This window comes from Carassius gibelio, chromosome B22, assembly GCF_023724105.1.
Source record: "Carassius gibelio isolate Cgi1373 ecotype wild population from Czech Republic chromosome B22, carGib1.2-hapl.c, whole genome shotgun sequence".
NCBI classification, from domain to species: domain Eukaryota; kingdom Metazoa; phylum Chordata; class Actinopteri; order Cypriniformes; family Cyprinidae; genus Carassius; species Carassius gibelio.
Window position 1 is genome coordinate 39,713,256 of NC_068417.1, and position 13,314 is coordinate 39,726,569.

The following is a 13,314-nucleotide window of genomic DNA, read 5'->3' on the forward strand; positions in this document are numbered from 1 at the left end:
GTACTGGTGATTAGATTGGTCGGTCTTTAAATAGCCCTCTCTTTGCAGCAGTCTTTGCTTACGTTCATACCAACCTGGCTATGCCCCATCTCGTCTGATCTCGGAAGCTAAGCAGGTTTGGGCCTGGTTGGTACTTGGATGGTAGACCGCCTCGGAATAACAGGTGCTGTAAGCTTTTTGGGATATTTTTCACTTAGTATATAATAATTTTGCCAAAAAATAGAGTCAATGCCCGATCTCTTAATCTTAGCAGGTTTAGGTCTGGTTAGTACTTTGATGAGAGACTGCCTAGGAATACCAGGTGCTTTTAGCTTTCGGGTTTTCTTTCCTACTTATATAATGTACTGGTGATTAGATTGGTCGGTCTTTAAATAGCCCTCTCTTTGCAGCAGTCTTGGCTTACGGTCATACCAACCTGGCTATGCCCAACTCGTCTGATCTCGGAAGCTAAGCAGGTTTGGGCCTGGTTGGTACTTGGATGGGAGACCGCCTCGGAATACCAGGTGCTATAAGCTTTTTGGAAATTTTTCACTTAGTATATAATAAATTTTCCAAAAAATAGAGTCAATGCCCTCATCTCTGAATCTTAGCAGGTTTAGGTCTGGTTAGTACTTGGATGGGAGACCGCCTCGGAATACCAGGCGCTGTAAGCTTTTTGGACATTTTTCACTTAGTATATAATAATTTTACCAAAAAATATAGTCAATGCCCGACCTCTGAATATTAGCAGGTTCGGGCATGGTTTACTTCATGGATGGGAGACTGCCTGGGAATACCAGGTGCTTTAATCTTTTGGAAAATTTCACGAATTATATAATAATCTTTCATTAAAAAAAAAAAAAAAAAAAAAAAGTCAATGCCCGATCTCTGAATCTTAGCAGGTTTAGGTCTGGTTAGTACTTTGATGAGAGAATGCCTAGGAATACCAGGTGCTTTAAGCTTTCGGGTTTTCTTTCCTACTTATATAATGTACTGGTGATTAGATTGGTCGGTCTTTAAATAGCCCTCTCTTTGCAGCAGTCTTGGCTTACGGTCATACCAACCTGGCTATGCCCCATCTCGTCTGATCTCGGAAGCTAAGCAGGTTTGGGCCTGGTTGGTACTTGGATGGGAGACCGCCTGGGAATACCAGGTGCTTTAATCTTTTGGAAAATTTCACGAATTATATAATAATCTTTCATTAAAAAAAAAAAAAAAAAAAAAGTCAATGCCCGATCTCTGAATATTAGCAGGTTTAGGTCTGGTTAGTACTTTGATGAAAGAATGCCTAGGAATACCAGGTGCTTTAAGCTTTCGGGTTTTCTTTCCTACTTATATAATGTACTGGTGATTAGATTGGTCGGTCTTTAAATAGCCCTCTCTTTGCAGCAGTCTTGGCTTACGGTCATACCAACCTGGCTATGCCCCATCTCGTCTGATCTCGGAAGCTAAGCAGGTTTGGGCCTGGTTGGTACTTGGATGGGAGACCGCCTCGGAATACCAGGTGCTGTAAGCTTTTTGGACATTTTTCACTTAGTATATAATAATTTTGCAAGAAAATAGAGTCAATGCCCTGATCTCTGAATCTTAGCAGTTTTAGGTCAGGTTAGTACTTGGATGGGAGACCGCCTCGGAATACCAGGCGCTGTAAGCTTTTTGGACATTTTTCACTTAGTATATAATAATTTTACCAAAAAATATAGTCAATGCCCGACCTCTGAATATTAGCAGTTTCGGGCATGGTTTACTTCATGGATGGGAGACTGCCTGGGAATACCAGGTGCTTTAATCTTTTGGAAAATTTCACGAATTATATAATAATCTTTCATTAAAAAAAAAAAAAAAAAAAAAGTCAATGCCCGATCTCTGAATCTTAGCAGGTTTAGGTCTGGTTAGTACTTTGATGAGAGACTGCCTAGGAATACCAGGTGCTTTAAGCTTTTGGGTTTTCTTTCCTACCTATATAATGTACTGGTGATTAGATTGGTCGGTCTTTAAATAGCCCTCTCTTTGCAGCAGTCTTGGCTTACGGTCATACCAACCTGGCTATGCCCCATCTCGTCTGATCTCGGAAGCTAAGCAGGTTTGGGCCTGGTTGGTACTTGGATGGGAGACCGCCTCGGAATAACAGGTGCTGTAAGCTTTTTGGACATTTTTCACTTAGTATATAATCATTTTGCCAAAAAATATAGTCAATGCCCGACCTCTGAATATTAGCAGGTTCGGGCATGGTTTACTTCATGGATGGGAGACTGCCTGGGAATACCAGGTGCTTTAATCTTTTGGAAAATTTCACGAATTATATAATAATCTTTCATTAAAAAAAAAAAAAAAAAGTCAATGCCCGACCTCTGAATCTTAGCAGGTTTGGGCCTGGTTAGTACATGGATGGGAGACTGCCTGGGAATACCAGGCGCTTTAATCTTTTGGAAAATTTCACGAATTATATAATAATCTTCCATAAAAAACAAAATAAAAAACGAAAGAGTCAATGCCCGATCTCTGAATCTTAGGAGGTTTAGGTCTGGTTAGTACTTTGATGAGAGACTGCCTAGGAATACCAGGTGCTTTAAGCTTTTGGGTTTTCTTTCCTACTTATATAATGTACTGGCGATTAGATTGGCTGCTCTTTAAATAGCCCTCTCTTTGCAGCAGTCTTCGCTAACGGTCATACCAACCTGGCTATGCCCCATCTCGTCTGATCTCGGAAGCTAAGCAGGTTTGGGCCTGGTTAGTACTTGGATGGGAGACCGCCTGGGAATACCAGGTGCTGTAAGCTTTTTGGACATTTTTCACTTAGTATATAATAATTTTGTCAAATAATAGAGTCAATGCCCGATCTCTGAATCTTAGCAGGTTTGGGCCTGGTTAGTACATGGATGGGAGACTGCCTGGGAATACCAGGTGCTTTAATCTTTTGGAAAATTTCACGAATTATATAATAATCTTTCATTAAAAAAAAAAAAAAAAAAAAAAAAAAAGTCAATGCCCGATCTCTGAATATTAGCAGGTTTAGGTCTGGTTAGTACTTTGATGAGAGACTGCCTAGGAATACCAGGTGCTTTTAGCTTTCGGGTTTTCTTTCCTACTTATATAATGTACTGGTGATTAGATTGGTCGGTCTTTAAATAGCCCTCTCTTTGCAGCAGTCTTGGCTTACGGTCATACCAACCTGGCTATGCCCAACTCGTCTGATCTCGGAAGCTAAGCAGGTTTGGGCCTGGTTGGTACTTGGATGGGAGACCGCCTCGGAATACCAGGTGCTGTAAGCTTTTTGGACATTTTTCACTTAGTATATAATAAATTTTTCAAAAAATAGAGTCAATGCCCTGATCTCTGAATCTTAGCAGGTTTAGGTCTGGTTAGTACTTGGATGGGAGACCGCCTCGGAATACCAGGCGCTGTAAGCTTTTTGGACATTTTTCACTTAGTATATAATAATTTTACCAAAAAATATAGTCAATGCCCGACCTCTGAATATTAGCAGGTTCGGGCATGGTTTACTTCATGGATGGGAGACTGCCTGGGAATACCAGGTGCTTTAATCTTTTGGAAAATTTCACGAATTATATAATAATCTTTCATTAAAAAAAAAAAAAAAAAAAAAAAAGTCAATGCCCGATCTCTGAATCTTAGCAGGTTTAGGTCTGGTTAGTACTTTGATGAGAGAATGCCTAGGAATACCAGGTGCTTTAAGCTTTCGGGTTTTCTTTCCTACCTATATAATGTACTGGTGATTAGATTGGTCGGTCTTTAAATAGCCCTCTCTTTGCAGCAGTCTTGGCTTACGGTCATACCAACCTGGCTATGCCCCATCTCGTCTGATCTCGGAAGCTAAGCAGGTTTGGGCCTGGTTGGTACTTGGATGGGAGACCGCCTCGGAATAACAGGTGCTGTAAGCTTTTTGGACATTTTTCACTTAGTATATAATCATTTTGCCAAAAAATATAGTCAATGCCCGACCTCTGAATATTAGCAGGTTCTGGCATGGTTTACTTCATGGATGGGAGACTGCCTGGGAATACCAGGTGCTTTAATCTTTTGGAAAATTTCACGAATTATATAATAATCTTTCATTAAAAAAAAAAAAAAAAAGTCAATGCCCGATCTCTGAATCTTAGCAGGTTTAGGTCTGGTTAGTACTTTGTTGAGAGACTGCCTAGGAATACCAGGTGCTTTAAGCTTTTGGGTTTTCTTTCCTACTTATATAATGTACTGTCGATTAGATTGGCTGGTCTTTAAATAGTCCTCTCTTTGCAGCAGTCTTCGCTTACGGCCATACCAACCTGGCTATGCCCGATTTCGTCTGATCTCGGAAGCTAAGCAGGTTTGGCCTCGTTAGTACTTGGATGGGAGACCGCCTGGGAATACCAGGTGCTGTAAGCTTTTTGGACATTTTTCACCTAGTATATAATAATTTTGCCAAATAATAGAGTCAATGCCCGATCTCTGAATATTAGCAGGTTTGGGCCTGGTTAGTACATGGATGGGAGACTGCCTGGGAATACCAGGCGCTTTAATCTTTTGGAAAATTTCACGAATTATATAATAATCTTCCATAAAAAACAAAATAAAAAACGAAAGAGTCAATGCCCGATCTCTGAATCTTAGCAGGTTTAGGTCTGGTTAGTACTTTGATGAGAGACTGCCTAGGAATACCAGGTGCTTTAAGCTTTTGGGTTTTCTTTCCTACTTATATAATGTACTGGCGATTAGATTGGCTGCTCTTTAAATAGCCCTCTCTTTGCAGCAGTCTTCGCTAACGGTCATACCAACCTGGCTATGCCCCATCTCGTCTGATCTCGGAAGCTAAGCAGGTTTGGGCCTGGTTAGTACTTGGATGGGAGACCGCCTGGGAATACCAGGTGCTGTAAGCTTTTTGGACATTTTTCACTTAGTATATAATAATTTTGTCAAATAATAGAGTCAATGCCCGATCTCTGAATCTTAGCAGGTTTGGGCCTGGTTAGTACATGGATGGGAGACTGCCTGGGAATACCAGGTGCTTTAATCTTTTGGAAAATTTCACGAATTATATAATAATCTTTCATTAAAAAAAAAAAAAAAAAAAAAAAAGTCAATGCCCGATCTCTGAATCTTAGCAGGTTTAGGTCTGGTTAGTACTTTGATGAGAGACTGCCTAGGAATACCAGGTGCTTTAAGCTTTTGGGTTTTTTTTCCTACTTATATAATGTACTGGTGATTAGATTGGTCGGTCTTTAAATAGCCCTCTCTTTGCAGCAGTCTTGGCTTACGGCCATACCAACCTGGTGGCGCTAGTGAGGAATACAGGAAGTGAGTTGGCAGTTTGAGCAGTTGGTGAGAGAGGCTCACCTTTTTTGATTTGTGTTTTGTTCATTATTTTTTGGGAAAAGCTTTATTTAGTTTTTTTGTTTGTTTTTTTTTTCTCCTCCCAGCAGCTCACGCTGTTTGGGGGGGGAGTTTTTTTTGGCTTTAATTTTCAAAATGGATAGATTACCGGCAACGACCACAGCAATGGCACGAGAAACACGGAGTGGAAATGAAATCGATCTTGAAAAAAGACACAGAGATGGACATGAAAAAGAAACAAAGAAGGAAACCTGGAAAAGAGTTTACAAAAAGGAAGCAACAGTAACAGTGGACTTAATGGATTTGGATGATGTGAGAGCAGTGGATATTATAATGTCAGTGACAGAAAAAGTTGGAGAAGGGAAAATCTTGGCGGTTCGACCGAAACAAACAAGATGTTATGAGGTGACTTTGGAGACCGAGGAAGACATCGAGGAGCTGATGAATGGAATACTAATCAAAGGAAAAACCTGTGAGGTAACAAGACTTCAAAACAGAGATTTTGTTGTTTCTTTTATGCATCTCCCTGTTTACATGGACGATGAGGACATTTTAAAGAAATTGGAAGGATGGGGAGTTCTCCCCATCTCTAAAATAAAGAGACGGTTTTATCCTGGCACAAATATTGAAGATGGAACAAGATTTGTAAAAACAAGATTCCCCAGAGAAGTGATCTCACTCCCGTATAGCACCAAGTTTGTCACAGCAGAAGGACCACAGCACTTTCGGGTCATGCATAGCCAGCAGGTAAAGACATGTAGGTTGTGCATGAGCCCAGAGCATATGGTGAAAGACTGTCCGCAGTTTATATGTTACAAATGCAATGAGAGAGGACACATGGCGAGGGACTGCAGGGTGGTAAAATGCCCGGATTGCGAGGAGGTGCTAAGCAAGTGTGAATGCTGGATGGGAAACGAGGAAGAAGATGAAAAAGGTGTGAGTGGGCAGATGCATGACAATGAAAAGGAGCAAGAGGAAGGAACAACAACAACACAGATTAATGAAACCAACGAAAATAAGGACAAAGGAGAACAGAGAGAAGAAAGTTGCATACAGGATAAACAATCACAGCAAGGGGGTGAAGCGGAGATGCAAATTGCAGAGACCATTGAAATACTTTTAGACAAAATAGAACATCAAAGGATTGTAAATGAAGAACAGACTGTTGAAATGGGCAGTGAAGAGGAAAAGGAGGACAAAGCTGGGATACAAATGAAAAGAAGAAGATCGATCAAGGTAAAACCAAGTTTGGGCGGGGTAAGGAAAAAAGTAGTTAAAGAGGACTTGTTGAAAAATGTAAACCGATTTGAACTGTTAAAGGACATGGGGGAGATTGAATCATAAACGATGGTTTTTATGAATACTTTTTTCTGTCTTATGCTCATAAAGTTGGTAACTTTTAATGCAAGAGGACTTCAAGATGTAAGAAAGTTTGATAAAGTAAAAGAAATGTGTAAAAAAGAAGACATAATAATGCTACAAGAAACTAATTGGACAGATAGGTCTATAAATGAAATGAGGAAAAGGTGGAATGGTGAAATTCTGTATAATAATGGTGATGAAAGAAATGGTAGAGGTGTGGCAATTTTAATAAGGGAAAACAGTGGTGTAAGCTGTAAAGAAATATACAAAGATGAAATAGGGAAATGTTTGATAGTGGAAATGAGTTACGAAGAGAAGAACATATTACTGGTCAACATACATGCACCAACGAAAAAAGAAGAAAAGAGATCATTTTTTAACACTATCAAGACAATTGTGAGGAATTATAAATATATACTTATGATGGGGGATTTTAATACAGTTTTTAGCAGACAAGATATAGCGGAGGGTATGGGTTTCAAAAGCGATACGGGAAGGAAAGAGTTAAGATCACTAATGGAGGAAAACAATATAATGGATGTATGGAGGGTAAGGAATGAACACAAAAGAGAATACTCGAGAAGACAAATAGTAGGAAATTTCATTTATCAAACACGAATAGATATGGTTTTATGTACAAGGAATTTAGAATGTTTTATAGAGAAGTTAAGGTATGAAGAAACGAGGTTAAGTGATCATAAGCCTTTTTTTGTACATTTGGATTGGGATGTTGGGAAAAGAGGGCCAGGGGTATGGGTTTTAAATACAGACATTTTAAAGGATGAGGATTATGTGGCAACAATAAAAGATACAATAAAAAAAGAAAAAGAGAATGAAATGTATTTAGAGGACAAAAGGATCTGGTGGGAGAACTTGAAATTTTTAGTGAAAAAAATCACTATTAGTTATTGTGTGTTAAAACAGAAATGCAAAAAGAATAAAGAAAAGGAAATAAGAGAAAGACTGGAGAAGCAAGTAAATGATGAAACAGAAGATATTCAAAAAATAAAAGAAATACAAGAAGAGCTGAAAGAGATGGAAGAGAATAGATATAAGGGGGCAATGTTGAGGTGTAAAGCTAAATATCTGGTAGAAGGAGAAAAATGCACAAAGTTTTTTTTTGATCTTGAAAAAAGAAAAGGAAGAGTTGAAACTATAAAAGAAATACGAAAAGAAAATGGTGAAATGGTACATGAATGTGGGGAAATTTTAGAAGAGGTTAAAAACTATTTTGAAAATTGTTTAATACGGAAGGAGTAAAGGAGAGAGAAAAAAGGGAATTAATGGAATTAATAAAAATTAAAGTGAGTAAAGAGGAGAAGGAAGAATGCGATCAGACAATAAGTAAAGAAGAAATAGAAAGTATAATAAATGAATTGAACAAAAAGAAAAGCCCAGGCATTGATGGTCTAGGAAGTGAGTTTTACCAAACTTTTAAAGACCTTTTAGTAGATATTTTAAGAGATGTTTATGATGAGATTTTTGAAAAAGGAGGAATGATGTTAAGAATGGGAATGGGATTGATGAAGGTAATATACAAGAAAAAGGGGGGAAAAATGAATTAAAAAATTATAGACCTATCACAATGTTAAATACTGATTTAAAGATTTTAGCAAAACTTTTAGCGAATAGATTAAAACAGATAATGCCAAATATAATAACAACAAATCAGGCATATGGAGTAAAAGGGAAAGACATTTCGGATGTAACAATGAGTATAAAAGACACGATAAGGTACATGAGAGATAAAAGGAAAGGAGGTTATATCATTAACTTAGATTTTGAAAAAGCTTTTGACAGGGTGGAACACGAATATTTATTTGATATTTTAAAAAGTTTTGGGTTTGGGGAGATTTTTATTAAATGGATTCAAATTTTATACAAGGGAGCAATGACAACAATAAAATGTAATGGGTTTTTAACAAAATGTTTTAGGATAACACGATCTATAAGACAAGGGTGTCCTTTATCAGCCCTGCTATATTCATTGGTGGCAGAACCGCTTGGACTAGCCATAAAGCAAGAAAGGGGAATTAAAGGAATAGAGATTGAACAAACAGGAAAAGAGAGTAAAATTTTTCAATATGCTGATGACACTACCATTTTTGCTAGAGAAGAAGAAAGTGTCAAACAAGTAATGGAAATAGTACAGAGATTTTGCAAGGGGTCAGGAGGAAAAATAAATGAAGAAAAAACTGCATATATGAGATTTGGGCAGACGACAGACTTAGCAGAGAATTTTAAATTCAAGGAAGTAAAAGAAATGAAGATTTTAGGAATTTTAATGGGTAAAGATGAAGATAAAGTTAGAGAAATCATGTGGGAAGAAATAGTGGGAAGCATTGAAAGAAGACTGAACTTTTGGAAATTGAGGGCACTAAATTTAAAAGGGAAGGTTTTAATCTTGAATGTTTTAATGACTTCAAAACTGTGGTATTTTTTATATATGACATCTATGCCGGTGTGGGTGGAAAGAGGGTTGAAAAGATGTTTTTTAGATTTTTTATGGGTAGGGAAACCAGCTAGAATTGCGTACAATACTTTAATAGGGATGGAGGGAAAAGGAGGTTTGGGTTTAATCGATGTTGAGCAAAGGAAGAATAGTCTGAGAGTCAAATTAGTCAAAAAGTATCTGGATGAGGGAAACAAAGCAGAATGGAAAACAACAATGGGGATTTTTTTAAACAAATGTGGGAATTTTAATCTGGGAGATAATGTGTTATGGATGAGAACACAAGAATGGATAACAGAGGGGTTGCCAATGTTTTATAAAGAAGTTTTAAGGGCTTGGAGGAATTTTTTAACTACCGTTCAATACAACGTACATGGAAGAGAAAACATCTTAAATCAGCCATTATTCCTAAACACCGGCATTTTAAACCAAGGGAAGGAAATATATTTTAAAGAATTGATGGAAGTTGGAATAGTCAAAGTAAGAGATGTTTTATATGAATATAAAGAAGGCTTTTTACCAATGCAGTATATAGTAGATGTGATGGAGGAAGCAAAGGAAGAATTTAATAAACAAGAACTTAAAACTAAGTATGAAATTATAAAAAATGCAATACCCAAAGAATGGATAGAAAAGGTTGAAACTATGGAAGGGGGGAAAGGAGAAAAGGATGTGTACGCAATACTGGGAGAGAAATTGTGGCTTTTAAAAGAATGTACAGTGAAAATGTTTTGTTTTTTTCATTGACATGATTTTTAAGAAACCTGTTGCAAACAAATTTTGGCAGAAGACATTTGAAGGTTTAAAAGAAGAAGATATTTGGAAAAACATGAAAGGGGAGATAATTGAGGTCAAATTGGAAAATTCTGAGTATTATATCAGACAAAGGGTGCTGTTTACTGATGTTATACTTAAAAAAATTGGGATGGAACAAAGTGCCATATGCAAAGTATGCAATGAGGAAGAGGAAGATTTTTTACATGCGTTTCTACACTGTAAGGCACTGAAGGATTTCAATGAAAAATGCAAAACTATAATTGTAAACCTGGGAGGGGAGCAAGATCGAGAGGATACAGAATTGGATAGGATCATTATGTTAGGTTTTGATGAGAAGGAAAAAAACAAAAAGGTGATCAATCTGTTTGTAATGTTAATGAAAAAAGTCATCTGGGAAAGAAGAGGAATTGCAAAACAAGAAGAAATTATAATGGATGTGTGGGGTTTGTTTAAAAGACGTTGGAAAAGGTATATAGAATGTTTGTATTGTTATTTTAAACAGGAACAAAAAAATAAGGAATTTGATAAAGTGTTTACTTCAGAGGTTTACTCAATTTTAAAGAAGTTTGAAATAGCATTTCCAGGAACAGAATGATGTGGAAGAGAAATATCTATTTAATCACATGAATGTCTTTGTTTTTATTTTATTTTTTATTTTTTAATTGGAATGTAAATTTCTTTTCTTAGAAGAGATGTAATGTATTATATGTGTTTTTCAAGAAAATAATAAAAAAAAAAAAAAAAAAAAAAAAAAAAACCTGGCTATGCCCCATCTCGTCTGATCTCGGAAGCTAAGCAGGTTTGGGCCTGGTTGGTACTTGGATGGGAGACCGCCTCGGAATACCAGGTGCTGTAAGCTTTTTGGACATTTTTCACTTAGTATATAATAATTTTGCCAAAAAATAGAGTCAAAGCCCTGATCTCTGAATCTTAGCAGGTTTAGGTCTGGTTAGTACTTGGATTGGAGACCGCCTGGGAATACCAGGTGCTGTAAGCTTTTTGGACATTTTTCACTTAGTATATAATAATTTTGCCAAAAAATATAGTCAATGCCCGACCTCTGAATATTAGCAGGTTCGGGCATGGTTTACTTCATGGATGGGAGACTGCCTGGGAATACCAGGTGCTTTAATCTTTTGGAAAATTTCACGAATTATATAATAATCTTTCATTAAAAAAAAAAAAAAAAAAAAAAAAAGTCAATGCCCGATCTCTGAATCTTAGCAGGTTTAGGTCTGGTTAGTACTTTGATGAGAGAATGCCTAGGAATACCAGGTGCTTTAAGATTTTGGGTTTTCTTTCCTACTTATATAATGTACTGGTGATTAGATTGGTCGTTCTTTAAATAGCCCTCTCTTTGCAGCAGTCTTGGCTTACGGTCATACCAACCTGGCTATGCCCCATCTCGTCTGATCTCGGAAGCTAAGCAGGTTTGGGCCTGGTTGGTACTTGGATGGGAGACCGCCTCGGAATACCAGGTGCTGTAAGCTTTTTGGACATTTTTCACTTAGTATATAATAATTTTGTCAAAAAATAGAGTCAATGCCCTGATCTCTGAATCTTAGCAGGTTTAGGTCTGGTTAGTACTTGGATTGGAGACCGCCTAGGAATACCAGGCGCTGTAAGCTTTTTGGACATTTTTCACTTAGTATATAATAATTTTACCAAAAAATATAGTCAATGCCCGACCTCTGAATATTAGCAGGTTCGGGCATGGTTTACTTCATGGATGGGAGACTGCCTGGGAATACCAGGTGCTTTAATCTTTTGGAAAATTTCACGAATTATATAATAATCTTTCATTAAAAAAAAAAAAAAAAAAGAGTCAATGCCCGATCTCTGAATCTTAGCAGGTTTGGGCCTGGTTAGTACATGGATGGGAGACTGCCTGGGAATACCAGGTGCTTTAATCTTTTGGAAAATTTCACGAATTATATAATAATCTTTCATTAAAAAAAAAAAAAAAAAAAAAAAAAAGTCAATGCCCGATCTCTGAATCTTAGCAGGTTTAGGTCTGGTTAGTACTTTGATGAGAGACTGCCTAGGAATACCAGGTGCTTTAAGATTTTGGGTTTTCTTTCCTACTTATATAATGTACTGGTGATTAGATTGGTCGGTCTTTAAATAGCCCTCTCTTTGCAGCAGTCTTTGCTTACGTTCATACCAACCTGGCTATGCCCCATCTCGTCTGATCTCGGAAGCTAAGCAGGTTTGGGCCTGGTTGGTACTTGGATGGTAGACCGCCTCGGAATAACAGGTGCTGTAAGCTTTTTGGAAATTTTTCACTTAGTATATAAAAATTTTGCCAAAAAATAGAGTCAATGCCCGATCTCTTAATCTTAGCAGGTTTAGGTCTGGTTAGTACTTTGATGAGAGACTGCCTAGGAATACCAGGTGCTTTTAGCTTTCGGGTTTTCTTTCCTACTTATATAATGTACTGGTGATTAGATTGGTCGGTCTTTAAATAGCCCTCTCTTTGCAGCAGTCTTGGCTTACGGTCATACCAACCTGGCTATGCCCAACTCGTCTGATCTCGGAAGCTAAGCAGGTTTGGGCCTGGTTGGTACTTGGATGGGAGACCGCCTCGGAATACCAGGTGCTGTAAGCTTTTTGGACATTTTTCACTTAGTATATAATAATTTTTCCAAAAAATAGAGTCAATGCCCTGATCTCTGAATCTTAGCAGGTTTAGGTCTGGTTAGTACTTGGATGGGAGACCGCCTCGGAATACCAGGCGCTGTAAGCTTTTTGGACATTTTTCACTTAGTATATAATAATTTTACCAAAAAATATAGTCAATGCCCGACCTCTGAATATTAGCAGGTTCGGGCATGGTTTACTTCATGGATGGGAGACTGCCTGGGAATACCAGGTGCTTTAATCTTTTGGAAAATTTCACGAATTATATAATAATCTTTCATTAAAAAAAAAAAAAAAAAAAAAAAGTCAATGCCCGATCTCTGAATCTTAGCAGGTTTAGGTCTGGTTAGTACTTTGATGAGAGAATGCCTAGGAATACCAGGTGCTTTAAGCTTTCGGGTTTTCTTTCCTACTTATATAATGTACTGGTGATTAGATTGGTCGGTCTTTAAATAGCCCTCTCTTTGCAGCAGTCTTGGCTTACGGTCATACCAACCGGGCTATGTCCCATCTCGTCTGATCTCGGAAGCTAAGCAGGTTTGGGCCTGGTTGGTACTTGGATGGGAGACCGCCTGGGAATACCAGGTGCTTTAATCTTTTGGAAAATTTCACGAATTATATAATAATCTTTCATTAAAAAAAAAAAGAAAAAAAAAAGTCAATGCCCGATCTCTGAATATTAGCAGGTTTAGGTCTGGTTAGTACTTTGATGAGAGAATGCCTAGGAATACCAGGTGCTTTAAGCTTTCGGGTTTTCTTTCCTACTTATATAA

At 37.6% G+C, this 13,314-nt stretch overlaps 5 non-coding genes and 9 pseudogenes across 5 annotated transcripts; all 14 read left to right on the forward strand.

Annotated features, from left to right (window-relative positions):
- Positions 1 to 56: 56 nt before the first annotated feature.
- On the forward strand, positions 57 to 175 carry LOC128007139 (uncharacterized; annotated as a pseudogene).
- A 222-nt stretch (positions 176 to 397) lies between these two features.
- LOC128007240 (uncharacterized) lies at positions 398 to 515 on the forward strand (annotated as a pseudogene).
- Positions 516 to 1,025: 510 nt separating this feature from the next.
- On the forward strand, positions 1,026 to 1,144 carry LOC128006686 (uncharacterized; annotated as a pseudogene).
- Positions 1,145 to 1,376: 232 nt separating this feature from the next.
- On the forward strand, positions 1,377 to 1,495 carry LOC128006022 (5S ribosomal RNA). The gene has a single exon (XR_008178657.1). It is a non-coding gene; the product is annotated as a 5S ribosomal RNA (ribosomal RNA).
- A 508-nt stretch (positions 1,496 to 2,003) lies between these two features.
- LOC128006530 (uncharacterized) lies at positions 2,004 to 2,122 on the forward strand (annotated as a pseudogene).
- Positions 2,123 to 2,639: 517 nt separating this feature from the next.
- LOC128004822 (5S ribosomal RNA) lies at positions 2,640 to 2,758 on the forward strand. The gene has a single exon (XR_008177497.1). It is a non-coding gene; the product is annotated as a 5S ribosomal RNA (ribosomal RNA).
- Positions 2,759 to 3,133: 375 nt separating this feature from the next.
- LOC128006929 (uncharacterized) lies at positions 3,134 to 3,251 on the forward strand (annotated as a pseudogene).
- Positions 3,252 to 3,762: 511 nt separating this feature from the next.
- LOC128006532 (uncharacterized) lies at positions 3,763 to 3,881 on the forward strand (annotated as a pseudogene).
- Positions 3,882 to 4,247: 366 nt separating this feature from the next.
- On the forward strand, positions 4,248 to 4,365 carry LOC128005833 (5S ribosomal RNA). Its single transcript, XR_008178473.1, has one exon. It is a non-coding gene; the product is annotated as a 5S ribosomal RNA (ribosomal RNA).
- Positions 4,366 to 4,737: 372 nt separating this feature from the next.
- On the forward strand, positions 4,738 to 4,856 carry LOC128004823 (5S ribosomal RNA). The gene has a single exon (XR_008177498.1). It is a non-coding gene; the product is annotated as a 5S ribosomal RNA (ribosomal RNA).
- A 6,416-nt stretch (positions 4,857 to 11,272) lies between these two features.
- On the forward strand, positions 11,273 to 11,391 carry LOC128006024 (5S ribosomal RNA). The gene has a single exon (XR_008178659.1). It is a non-coding gene; the product is annotated as a 5S ribosomal RNA (ribosomal RNA).
- A 660-nt stretch (positions 11,392 to 12,051) lies between these two features.
- On the forward strand, positions 12,052 to 12,170 carry LOC128007140 (uncharacterized; annotated as a pseudogene).
- A 221-nt stretch (positions 12,171 to 12,391) lies between these two features.
- Positions 12,392 to 12,509, forward strand: LOC128006930 (uncharacterized; annotated as a pseudogene).
- A 510-nt stretch (positions 12,510 to 13,019) lies between these two features.
- Positions 13,020 to 13,138, forward strand: LOC128007247 (uncharacterized; annotated as a pseudogene).
- Positions 13,139 to 13,314: the final 176 nt, after the last annotated feature.